General features: G+C 38.7%; 2 long non-coding RNA genes across 5 annotated transcripts; both read left to right on the top strand.

The window, feature by feature from the left end:
* The first annotated feature begins 4564 nt into the window (after nucleotides 1-4564).
* On the top strand, nucleotides 4565-8166 carry LOC145429764 (uncharacterized). Of its 4 annotated transcripts, XR_013910100.1 has the most exons (6): nucleotides 4565-4816; nucleotides 6024-6184; nucleotides 6725-6886; nucleotides 7139-7177; nucleotides 7353-7472; nucleotides 7615-8166. It is a non-coding gene; the product is annotated as an uncharacterized LOC145429764 (long non-coding RNA). The 4 variants fall into 4 exon arrangements; XR_013910086.1 differs by lacking the exon at nucleotides 4565-4816 and having other exon boundaries at nucleotides 4823-6184; nucleotides 7139-7247; XR_013910094.1 differs by lacking the exon at nucleotides 4565-4816 and having other exon boundaries at nucleotides 4824-6184; nucleotides 6730-6886.
* A 495-nt stretch (nucleotides 8167-8661) lies between these two features.
* Nucleotides 8662-12244, top strand: LOC145429782 (uncharacterized). The gene is made up of 4 exons (XR_013910117.1): nucleotides 8662-8899; nucleotides 9626-9783; nucleotides 10211-10268; nucleotides 11222-12244. It is a non-coding gene; the product is annotated as an uncharacterized LOC145429782 (long non-coding RNA).
* Nucleotides 12245-12997: the final 753 nt, after the last annotated feature.

Here is a 12997-nt window from a genome sequence, read left to right as displayed (position 1 = left end):
TTTATATGAAGTTGTTCAAAAACGCTTTATTTCGCCAAGACAATGCGTTTCTCACTGTTACATGCATTTGAATGGGAAACTCGCCCGAGACAAAGTATAGGTTTTCATTATGTGAATAATTTTAAAATCTTAGCTCAAACGGCTGCAAAACCTGTTTGCCCAGCACGGGGATATTGAGTTATATAAGATAAAGCCATAAACATGTTTGTCTGAGTCTTCTATCAAAAGTTACAGCGATTTATATGAAGTTGTTCAAAAACGCTTTATTTCGCCAAGACAGTGTGTTTCTCACTGTTACATGCATTTGAATGGGAAACTCGCCTGAAACAAAGTATAGGTTTTCATTATGTGAATAATTTTAAAATTTTAGCTCAATCGGCTGCAAAACCTGTTTGCCAAGCAAGGGGATATTGAGTTATATAAGATAAAGTCATAAACATGTTTGTCTGAGTCTTCTATCAAAAGTTACAGCGATTTATATGAAGTTGTTCAAAAACGCTTTATTTCGCCAAGACAGTGTGTTTCTCACTGTTACATGCATTTGAATATGAAACTCGCCTGAAACAAAGTATAGGTTTTCATTATGTGAATAATTTTAAAATTTTAGCTCAATCGGCTGCAAAACCTGTTTGCCCAGCACGGGGATATTGAGTTATATAAGATACAGCCATAAACATGTTTGTCTGAGTCTTCTATCAAAAGTTACAGCGATTTATATGAAGTTGTTCAAAAACGCTTTATTTCGCCAAGACAATGCGTTTCTCACTGTTACATGCATTTGAATGGGAAACTCGCCTGAAACAAAGTATAGGTTTTCATTATGTGAATAATTTTAAAATCTTAGCTCAATCGGCTGCAAAACCTGTTTGCCCAGCACTGGGATATTGAGTTCTATAAGATAAAGCCATAAACATGTGTTTCTGAGTCCTCTATCAAAAGTTACAGCGATTTATATGAAGTTGTTCAAAAACGCTTTATTTCGCCAAGACAGTGTATTTCTCACTGTTACATGCATTTGAATGGGGAACTCGCCTGAAACAAAGTATAGGTTTTCATTATGTGAATAATTTTAAAATCTTAGCTCAATCGGCTGCAAAACCTGTTCTGTTTGCCCAGCACGGGGATATTGAGTTCTATAAGATAAAGCCATAAACATGTTTGTCTGAGTCTTCTATCAAAAGTTACAGCTATTTATATGAAGTTGTACAAAAACGCTTTATTTCGCCAAGACAGTGCGTTTCTCACTGTTACATGCATTTCAATGGGAAACTCGCCTGAAACAAAGTATAGGTTTTCATTATGTGAATAATTTTAAAATCTTAGCTCAAACGGCTGCAAAACCTGTTTGCCCAGCACTGGGATATTGAGTTCTATAAGATAAAGCCATAAACATGTGTTTCTGAGTCCTCTATCAAAAGTTACAGCGATTTATATGAAGTTGTTCAAAAACGCTTTATTTCGCCAAGACAGTGTATTTCTCACTGTTACATGCATTTGAATGGGGAACTCGCCTGAAACAAAGTATAGGTTTTCATTATGTGAATAATTTTAAAATCTTAGCTCAATCGGCTGCATAACCTGTTTGCCCAGCACGGGGACCTTGAGTTCCATAAGATAAAGCCATAAACATGTGTATCCGAGTCTTCTATCAAAAGTTACAGCTATTTATATGAAGTTGTACAAAAACGCTTTCTTTCGCCAAGACAGTGCGTTTCTCACTGTTACATGCATTTGAATGGGGAACTCGACCGAAACAAAGTATAGGTTTTCATGATGTGTATAACTTGGAAATCTTAGCTCAAACAGCTGCAAATACTGTTTTCCCAGCACAGGGACCTTGAGTTCTATAAGATAAAGCCATAAACATGCTTGTCTGAGTCTTCTATCAAAAGTTACAGCTATTTATATGAAGTTGTACAAAAACGCTTTATTTCGCCAAGACAGTGCGCTTCTCACTGTTACATGCATTTGAATGGGGAACTCGCCCGAAACAAAGTATAGGTTTTCATTATGTGTATAACTTGGAAATCTTAGCTCAAACAGCTGCGATACCTGTTTTCCCAGCACGGGGACCTTGAGTTCTATAAGATAAAGCCATAAACATGTTTGTCTGAGTCTTCTATCAAAAGTTACAGCTATTTATATGAAGTTGTACAAAAACGCTTTATTTCGCCAAGACAGTGCGCTTCTCACTGTTACATGCATTTGAATGGGGAACTCGCCTGAAACAAAGTATAGGTTTTCATTATGTGTATAACTTGGAAATCTTAGCTCAAACAGCTGCGATACCTGTTTTCCCAGCACGGGGACCTTGAGTTCTATAAGATAAAGCCATAAATATGTGTATCTGAGTCTTCTATCAAAAGTTACAGCTATTTATATGAAGTTGTACAAAAACGCTTTCTTTCGCCAAGACAATGCGTTTCTCACTGTTGCATGCATTTGAATGGGGAACTCGCCCGAAACAAAGTATAGGTTTTCATTATGTGAATAATTTTAAAATCTTAGCTCAAACGGCTGCAAAACCTGTTCTGTTTTCCCAGCACGGGGACCTTGAGTTCTATAAGATAAATTTTTGTCTGAGTCTTCTATCAAAAGTTACAGCGATTTATATGAAGCTGTACAAAAACGCTTTATTTCGCCGAGACAGTGCGTTTCTGACTATTACATGCATTTGAATGGAGTTCTCGCACGAAACAAAGTATAGGTTTTCATCTTGTGAATAACTTGAAAATCTTAGCTCACATAGCTTTAAAACTGTTTGCTCAACACGGGGATATTGAATTCGATAAGATAAAGCCATAAATACGCATATCTGAGTCTCCTATCAAAAGTTAGAGCTGTCTTCATGAAGTTGTAAACGCTTTATTTCGCCAAGACAGTGCGTTTCTGACTATTACATGCATTTGAATGGAGTTGTCGCACGAAACAAAGTATAGGTATTCATTTTGTGAATAACTTGAAAATCTTAGATCAAACAGCTGCAAAACCTGTTTGCTCAACACGGGGATATCGAACTTTATAAGATAAAGCCATAAATATGTTTATATGCGTCTTCTATCAAAAGTTACAGCCGTCTTGAATGAAAGCATTATAGCAGCTTACCTCGATCATGTGGTAGAACAGACACATGGGCCACCTACGTGTCCTTCTACGGCAGGAGTAGTTGCCACAAACCTGCAAAACAAAAAGAAATGATCAGGTGACATGAACAGATTTATACAGCAAGAGATTCTTCCTGCCTGTGGGCGTCAAACTGGACCCCCCCCCCCCCCCCCCTCCTTACTGTAACTATCAAAACTATCATAGTCTAAAACTATCATCTCATATCAAAACTATTATAATCACATTATCTGACTTTATCAGTTATAACAATGAGAAACGGTAAACAATTTGGCAAATAAATTACTTATAATTGTGCTTACCTGGTCCAAATGATCCACAGTCCCTTTGCATTTGTTATAATCCAGGATGATGTGGGGCTTTCTCTTCCCAGAGTCCTGGACTTGTAGCTCACGGTGCCTGGTGCTCAATAAGACAACCTTTTTTCTTTGCTTGGGGATGTAGGAAACCACAGCCTTGCCCCCCCCCAGCGACCTGGACGGGAGAGACGATCATCGAATCTTACTGCCCGATTAATTTGCTCAAATCTTTTTTTTTTTTTGACATGGTAGCATGAAACAGAAGAGCCCTGTCTCCCCATTTCACAGGCTTGTTGTCGTTTCATGTTGAGACCTGTACAGGCCAGCCAGCATCACAAGCCCCATGTAAGCCTGCAACTCCTCATCTATGTCCTTCCAGTCTTTTACTGACCTGTTGCCCCTGCAGGTTGGTGAAATGCAGGATTAGCTGCATAATGTCCTCTGCAAAAAAAAAGATGGAAAGTGCTCACAGGGCTGCTGATCCTATACAAATTGCATAATGGGTTGGTCCTGGGGTTAAAATGGGGGGAGGAAAAAATGGCAGGACCTCTTCGTGTGTGGGTTGCCACATGATTTCTCCATTTTTAGATCTCCACTGGCCATCCTCCAGTCTTGTCTCTTCCTCCTGCTCTTCTTCCTCCTTCTCCTTCTCCTCCTCCGCACATGAGCTGCAAAGCTCCTCGGTGCCTGGCAAAAATTCTCCTTCGCTGTCAGAAGTATCTCCACTGCTTGTGGAGAGTGCAAAACTGCAGCAACAGCCTCCTCTAAACTGAGTGCACGCTTCATTGTGTCTGTGCAGAAATGACCACTCAGACCAGGCTGCAAAGTATTCTCATAGACTTCAAAGGTGCACCTGAATAAACATGCTATACCATACATCCAATAAGAGAGAGGAGGCACACTCTTGATCAAGAAAAAACATAAGCGCACGCCTTTGATCTCTCTCTCCCCCCCCCCCCCCTCTCTCTTTCTCTCTCTCTCTCTCTCTCTCTCTCTCTCTCTCTCTCACACACACACACACACACACACACACACACACATGCACATACATACATACACAATACCATTTTATGGTGGTTAGCTGTTTTATTGTCATGCATTTTACAAGGTAAGATAACCATGTCCTGCAATCAAAACCACTGAAAATGTCTATGGTGGTGCTGTGCCTAATATTGTGCTGGTGTATGCTGGGTAATCGCACAGCTAGCGACTGGGTGACTTTATTCACCCGCTTCGGCTGTTATCAGTCCATATCCCCTAGATATGGACCATCTCCTGCTAGATTGTTCAGAAGGTTGTTATCATCCATCCAGATGGAGGATCACTAACAGGAGCGTGGGAAGACTCCAGAATCCACTCTGGCTGCAATCCGGTGGATACAGCAGTGTGTACAGGTAAGACCGTTTAAACGGACAGCATTTATAGAATGACTATTAAAAGTCAGACCAGCGAGTGTCAATAATGTTAATGTGGTTATGTTAGTAATACACCGAGTGCTAATATAACAGCTTTAATATGCATTTGTAGATGTTATACCGTCTTTATGGTGCTAGCTTAAAGTTATGGTGTAAACGTTAGCTTATATTGGAGTAAAGCTGTTACTGTTTAAACGATGTTAGCACAGAAATATTAGCTTCTGTCATGACTGACGAAGTTACTAGTTAATAAAGTTTCCAGTAAAGTGTTTAATCGCAGCCACAGACTGACAGCAAATATCTCGATTAGCTTCAGTGCATCTGTAATAAATATGTGCAAGTTTCAGTGCTTCGTTTAAACTGTATGATACTTATACTGACCCAGGGTCAGTGTAAAATACAATCCTAGCTGTGTGAACAAAGCCTGGCTCCTTTAATCCTGAATGAAAAACCTCAGGATGCAGGCTATTATTACTCTTTCCTGCTGGCACACCTGTCACACCTGAGAGTCAGCTAGAAACTTACAGTGACGTGGACATCATGCAAAGACTGCCAGACTCTGTAATACTGCAAATGATCAGTGACTCAAGTTAACACTAAACTTTAAACAGTACCTCTGTGTCTCTGTGTGCTGAACATTTAGGATTGAGTCAGGCTGCATCTGTGTTAGTCCTCTGACAGACTGGTGACCTGTCCAGGTGTGCTCTACCTATGACTACTGGGACAGGCTCTAGCTCCTGTAATAGAAATTGTATGTTATTCTCATTTAAAGCATTTAAGTGCTTATGCATATGCTTAGTTGTGACACTGTTATAGACTGTTCAATGAAAGTTTCTAAAACTAGATGAACTTACTTCAGCAGTTTGAGAAAACAACTCCCTTTACAGGTGCTGATAACGTCAAGGGCACAAAACAGCATAACCATTGATCCGTTAGGTTTCATAGCGAGACACGTGAAGTGGCAGAGCTGACATGACTGAACTGTGATGTTTGATGTGTGTTTGCTCTCCTGTGCACAGTAATAAATAGCATGATCACAGCTCTTTCTGTGTTGCAGACTTTATTTAAAAAATTCCATGACATCTACTATAACTGAACCAACCTGGTGCTCTTCATTTATGGAGGCTGTTGAGTCTGAATGTTGGATGTTGTGTATCTCGTGTTCTCTGGGCTTTGTTGTCCTCAGTCTTTTTGCAGGATCAGAAAACAAAACCGGGAGGCGCGTAAATGTTTCTTCTCCATGATGTTTCTTCAAATGTTTCTTCTGGATGATGATATGACCGTGACACGGGATGCCACCTTTGGTCTTGTGACGAAGCAAAGCTCAGGAAGAAGTGTGATTAAATGGTACCCACATGTTGAGAAGGATGTACAGGGCACCTGCAGCCAAATCCAAGCTTCAGCTTAGTTGTAGTTGCAGAATGCTATAGGACTGAGACATCTAAGGCATCAAATGTTTGATTAAACGGATGAAAAAGAGAAGTTTTTTCCCTATAATTATCACTTCTTAAAATCTGTAGCAACTTCAAGTCTGTCAGCATGCTGAGCATGCTCAGAATGTGACAATATATTTTTGTTCAATATTTAATTTCTTTCAGTTGCAATTGTTAAATGAAAAAATATATATTCTTATAATTTAGCAAATGAATTTATCAAAAAAAAAAAGATACATATATCTGTATTAGTTTTAGTAAATTAATTTGACACCTGTATTGAAAATACCATATTGTATTCATACAGAATCAGTATGGTATCATTGTTTGTCTGTTCACTGATTGTTGAAGCTAAGAGCTACTTTGATCTGTTTAGATCTAAAGTATCCAAAGTTGAGTTCTAATGTTTCTTCACCCCTGTGTGTGTGATATGTGATTTCCTACATGCTGGCAGAGCAGAGCAGCAGTTTGTGCTCACAGATGGTGACGGTGTGGAGAGACAGTGGTATTTCCTCAGAAGAACCAGCAGAGTCACAAAGGACACCAGTCCATCTCACCACCTTGACTTGCTGACTGATGTTCGTCTGCACTGCACAGAGGAAATCAACTGACCGAGGTTTGTCCAGTGACGTGTTATGAAATGTATATTTGTTTTATGCTTACAGATATGTTTTTCTTGACAGAGGCTCTGCAGAGGTTAGACAAAGCAGAGAAAACATGTGCTTTACATTTTACTGTGATTTATTGAGATATTTGTTGCCTGATGTTCAGCAGGAATGGAGAAATAGAATCAAAGGGAGATGTTTTTCCTGTTTTTGTAATGATGTAAGTAAATCTTCAATATTATTTATTTGCTTGGTTATATTAGGAGCGTTTCTGAGTGAGGGGGAGAGGAGTCATCATCCAGGTAAAGTGACGTGGATCAGTGGATACACTTGTCTCCCCTTTAAAGGAGACGATCCAAGTCATCCTTAAATGTTAGCGCTTTCAAATACACAAACATTTTTAAAGGACAAAAATGAACATCCAACTTTGACTGTAATACAAAATAAATCTTTGCATGTGTGTTTTCAAACTCTCAGATGGGCAGTATATCAGTCTTGGACTGTCTAACCTGCCGGAGCAGCACTGAATGACCACCGCACGAGCATGTTCCTGCAACATTCAGCATCTGATCCTTCATCTGTGTGCTTCTGCTTTTGGTAAGTAGAGTTACCCAACTCCAGTAACTCTAAACACATGCCATCCATTTCTAACGGCCTGGTTACTTCCTGTCAGTTACTTTAGAAACCATGTGGTCACCTGACCTAACACTGTTTCTTCTTCTTCCCCTTAATGTTGAAGTGTCAAATGTCAAACAGCTGGAGAGGAAACTACACCAGTGTACTGGGATGTTTCAGCAACACGTGCCAGATGCTGTTCCTTCATGGTGACATCACCAGAGACAGTCCCGCCCACCTCAGGACCCATTGATTATGATGATCTGATCCATCAAAGATGGAGAGAAGACTCACACACACATTGGGGGGATATTGAAGTCTATAAGATAAAGCCATGAATATCTTTGTCTGAGTCTTCTATCAAAAGTTACAGCAAGCTCTATGAAGTTGATGAGAAACGCTTTACTTCGCCAAGACAGTGCGTTTCTCACTGTTACATGCATTTGAATTTAGTTCTTGCCTGACACAAAGTATAGGTTTTAATTTGTGAATAACTTGAAAATCTTAGCTCAAACAGCTGCAAAACCTATTTCCTGAGCACTGAGATGCTGAATTCTATAAGGCAAAGCCATAAATATGTGTGTGTGATTCTTCTATCAACAGTTACAGCTGTCTTCTTGAAGTTGATACTGACCCAGGGTCAGTGTAAAATACAATCCTAGCTGTGTGAACAAAGCTTGGCTCCTTTAATCCTGCATGACAAACCTCAGGATGCAGGTTATTATTACTCTTTCCTGCTGGCACACCTGAGAGTCAGCTAGAAACTTACAGTGACGTGGACATCATGCAAAGACTGCCAGACTCTGTAATACTGTGAATGATCAGTGACTCAAGTTAACACTAAACTTTAAACAGTACCTCTGTGTCTCTGTGTGCTGAACATTTAGGATTGAGTCTGCATTGACTTTATTTATTGAGACTTTAATGTGCTAAAAGCAGGTTGAAGACAGCTCAGAAACATTTGAAGATTAAAATTTAGCATTATGGCTGCTGGTGGTTTGTAAAGCCTATACTCAGCTGTAGTTTTTGTTACTAATTTATGTTTGTTGTTGTTTAACACAGATTTCAGAAGAGCAAATATGCTTAATAGTTTAACTAGATTTCATTTGTCAGTGTGGGACTGCTGAGTCACCTGAAGAACTCATTTCATTCATTCTCCACATGATGTTCATATACAGAAATGTTTCACAGGAACTGGTTCCTCCCAAACTGTGAACTAGTGTGTTTCCATAGATTATCTCTGTATGAATGTACTTTTAAATGAAGGCAAGTGTTTGTCCTTTTTTGTTCCTCAGTTACAGTACGTGATATCTTGATATCAGGCGGTCAACACTGGGGGAAGACAAGAAGCAGACGTACTTCCAAGAGGGAGCTGCAGTGAGGACACAGCCAGGTCACTGAGGTCAGAGGTCAGAATCTGAAACAGCTCAGGTTTATATTTTAGGGGTTATAAAAAATCAAAATGTATTTATGAAGAAACCTTTAAATAATAGTCATAATTATGATTATTATAAGAAATATCAAACATTTAAGTGGATTTTCTGTTACACATATTGTATTAGCCCTGCAATAAACTGGCAGCCTGTCTTTGTCCTGTATCAGCTGGGATAGGCTTCATCCTCCCGCAACCCTGAATTGGATACATTGTATTCCAATTATGTAATCTGATCATTTACAAACTCAAGGTATCTAATCAAAATGTAAGTAATAATTATAAAATGGGAAAGCAGAAATAAGTGTGACATAAATGTAAATGTGTTAGCTGACATAGAGGACAGCTACATGTAGTCTGAAAAACCTTTGTTGTCAAGTTTGCAGGTATATCAGCACGAGACATTCTTACATAGAAGAGTCTGTTAAAGTCTCTAACTCAGCGAAGCATTATTGGTCCCGTCTGTTTGGATAAATATAGTAAGTTGATGTTTGTCCATTTATTGACACATTTTCTTAAGTGCTTATCCAGTTCAGGATCACAGTGGAGCTGCAGCTGGATATGTTCATTAAATAAACCTTACAAAAGTTAACAATAAACCTGCATCCATGTACGTTGTTGTCCACAGGATAAGAAAATCAAACTGGAACACTGTGGAACATGTTAATAAATGTTTGTGTGTTTATGCCTGTGTCTTTCACAGGAGGCGCTGGAAGGTTTCCCTAATAGTTCCTGGTGAATCAAAGCAGAACCATAAAGGTTGCTGGATTGCATGATGGCCTTACCCCTGAGCAGTCATCCTGTTAAAGGAGGAACCAGTTAGAAGCTGTTTTCAAAGTAGCTGAGCAGATTTCATCTCAAGTAAGCGATTAACTGTTTGTTCATCTGTTCTGCCACTTAAAGAGCATTTAAGGACGTCTTTTGAGTGTCCAGCTGAATTAATTATACTGGCTCTCATGGTCATTTGTTATTATAGACATATTTTTCATGTTCATCCAGCTATTTAGTAAATTCTATCTATTTAGTAATATCCGTCAGCTATAAAATGTAATATAAATATAAAAAATATCTAAATATCTCCTGTACTTTATATTTTAATGATGTAAGTCTGTTATCGTGTTACATTAGCATTCCTCACATATCAATGAGATGCTGTACAGTACAATCCTACTGACGCAGCAGAGGGATAACGACGGCTATTCAACATTGTTACACGACACATTCGAGCTGCATGACGCAGACAAAGTGACTAAATCATCTTTTTTATGGTTTATTGTCTTCAAACCAGCAGACAAAGCCGATTGCAGAAGATTTCGGAGAAGAACTTCAGGCCGTGTACTGAAAAGGTATTTTTTTCTTGTTATCAAAAGACATTTGGAGTGGCAGCTTCTGCAACTGGTTGCACTAAAGTAAAGCTTACAGTCTAAGAAACCACAGTGTTGATATTCAGCACAAAGAGAAAAGCTCACTTGTTTGAATTTATTTACAATCATAGTTTTATAAATTCTGAATGTAAACATCTTTTACAGCTTTGATATTGTTTGACACTAGATATCAGGTTTAATTTAAAGGTTTCTGTGTCCCAATGAGCCATTTACACTGACCAGTGTTTCACTTTAACTGTAACACATTCATTATTTAGTTCCAACATTTCTAAGAGAAATAACTGAATGTAAAAAATGGCAGCCCTCAGGCCAGGTTTAATTGATAGAGATATATGCATGCATTGTGAAATTTATGTATCACATATAATTGTTATTCACCTAATCATGGCATACCCACCCCTTCCTCCCTAGTTAACTGCAACCCAAAATAACTAGTGGGGCTATTTACACACTCACAACCAATGTGGGGTAAAAAGAGCCACCAAAAAGCTGTCAGCCACAGATGTGCTAGAAGAGTTAGAAACTCTACTTATGGAGAAACTTTCTAAGTCTAACAGGGGACAGGTACTCCTGCCCAAATAACATGATATAACCCCACATACAGCCCAGCCATAAAATGAACCAAGTCATTTAATTAAAGACAGCATGGGACCAAATGCATGTAACCAGCCTGCACCAACCTGGCATTTCTTCCTCCTGAATTAAATGAATGAATGGATGAAAGTTAAATGACTACAAACCTAAAGCCACTAGTTCCCACACTGGAGCTCCCTGACACTGTGTGTTAACCGTATTTAGCTTGTATCAACAGTTGTAACAGGCTAAGCCACTTGAGACACTGCATTGAATTTGTTCCTGTCTTAATGATTTCAGCTGACTGGTTTCAACTCAGATGTTCTGCTTTTTCCTTTCAGTAGATCAAATCAGCTTGTGCTGCTTCTGCTTCCAATTTAATGGCAAGAAGAAGAAGAAGAATGCTTCAGCGAAGTGGCGTTCATGGTCTCAGTGAACAGTCATGGTCACACACTGCATGTGGTTTTAAAAGCAACAATGTCTGTTCAGTACAACGATCGAGATGTGTAATATTAGTGCAGCTACGGTTTGTTCTTGAACATCAGTTCTGTTTTCTACTTTGATCACTTAGACCAAAAAAGTGTTGTTTTCAGATTCTTTCTTTTAAATCTATAAAGCACCTGCTCATTTTTATTACAATTAGTTTCACATAAATGTTAGTTTTTCCTTTATGATCTTTTAATGCTTACACTACACTGTACACATTAGAGACATTTCTGTTACCTGTTTCTGTTGACTCAGAGTTGTGAAATGTTCTTTTATTTAATGCACAATATGAAGTTCATAATTTTCTTACAAATAAAACTCTAATGACAAACATGAACAGCTGTGCTTATTTCTGAGACATGAGTTTTTGAATGTGTTTAGACAGTGTGCATCTGTAATCTGAAACTGTAATGGTGAACCTGAGGTGATGGTCAACAGAAGGCTAATATATATCAATATAAAATAATATTGAAGTAATGTCTTTACCCCCTGCAGAGTGTGGACGCTGTGCACTCAATCACCTTATTCACTGTAGTAAACATGCACCGCTAGCTCAAGTGACTGACTGTCTCCATGGTTACATCGTATATTATTAGCTATGTAAACAGCTTCCATAGATACCGCCATAGCTCTCTGCAGCTGTAACACTTTCACACTTTGCAAATCATTTCACGATTTTGATAGTTATGAAGACAGAATATGTTTTTAAGGTCATGCTAGGCGGTTGCTATGGTGGTTGCTGTGGACTTGGCTGGACCGCGTCCGATTCCTGTTATTAGCTGTCCGCCGTAGGAAGGCTGCGTTCCATTTACAAGTAGTGACAGTCTGCCGCAACTCGAACTCAAACCCCGCTTTGTTCTTTAATTATAGGCCTTTTATAGCCGTTCATGACACGCGCACACACACATAAAGCACTTCTCACCATGAGAATGGAACTTTACCTAAGCTAACCTTTAAAATATCTGATATAGGATAGAAAAATGAAGCAACCAGAGAATTAATGATGAAGACTCTAAAACCCACTGTCTTGACAAAATAAAGCGTTTTTGTACAACTTCATATAAATAGCTGTAACTTTTGATAGAAGATTCAGATATACGTATTCATGACTTTATCTTATAGAACTCAATGTCCCCGTGCTGGGCAAACAGGTTTTGCAGCCGTTTGAGCTAAGATTTTAAAATTATTCACATAATGAAAACCTATACTTTGTTTCAGGCGAGTTCCCCATTCAAATGCATGTAACAGTGAGAAACACACTGTCTTGGCGAAATAAAGCGTTTTTGAACAACTTCATATAAATCGCTGTAACTTTTGATAGAAGACTCAGACAAACATGTTTATGGCTTTATCTTATATAACTCAATATCCCCGTGCTGGGCAAACAGGTTTTGCAGCCGATTGAGCTAAAATTTTAAAATTATTCACATAATGAAAACCTATACTTTGTTTCAGGCGAGTTTCCCATTCAAATGCATGTAACAGTGAGAAACACACTGTCTTGGCGAAATAAAGCGTTTTTGAACAACTTCATATAAATCGCTGTAACTTTTGATAGAAGACTCAGACAAACATGTTTATGGCTTTATCTTATAGAACTCAATATCCCCGTGCTGGGCAAACAGAACAGG

This window comes from Astatotilapia calliptera, chromosome 1 (genome assembly GCF_964374335.1).
Source record: "Astatotilapia calliptera chromosome 1, fAstCal68.1, whole genome shotgun sequence".
Classification (NCBI taxonomy): Eukaryota; Metazoa; Chordata; class Actinopteri; order Cichliformes; family Cichlidae; genus Astatotilapia; species Astatotilapia calliptera.
The sequence above is the reverse complement of the archived record's forward strand: the minus strand, read 5'-3'. Positions and strand labels throughout refer to the sequence as shown.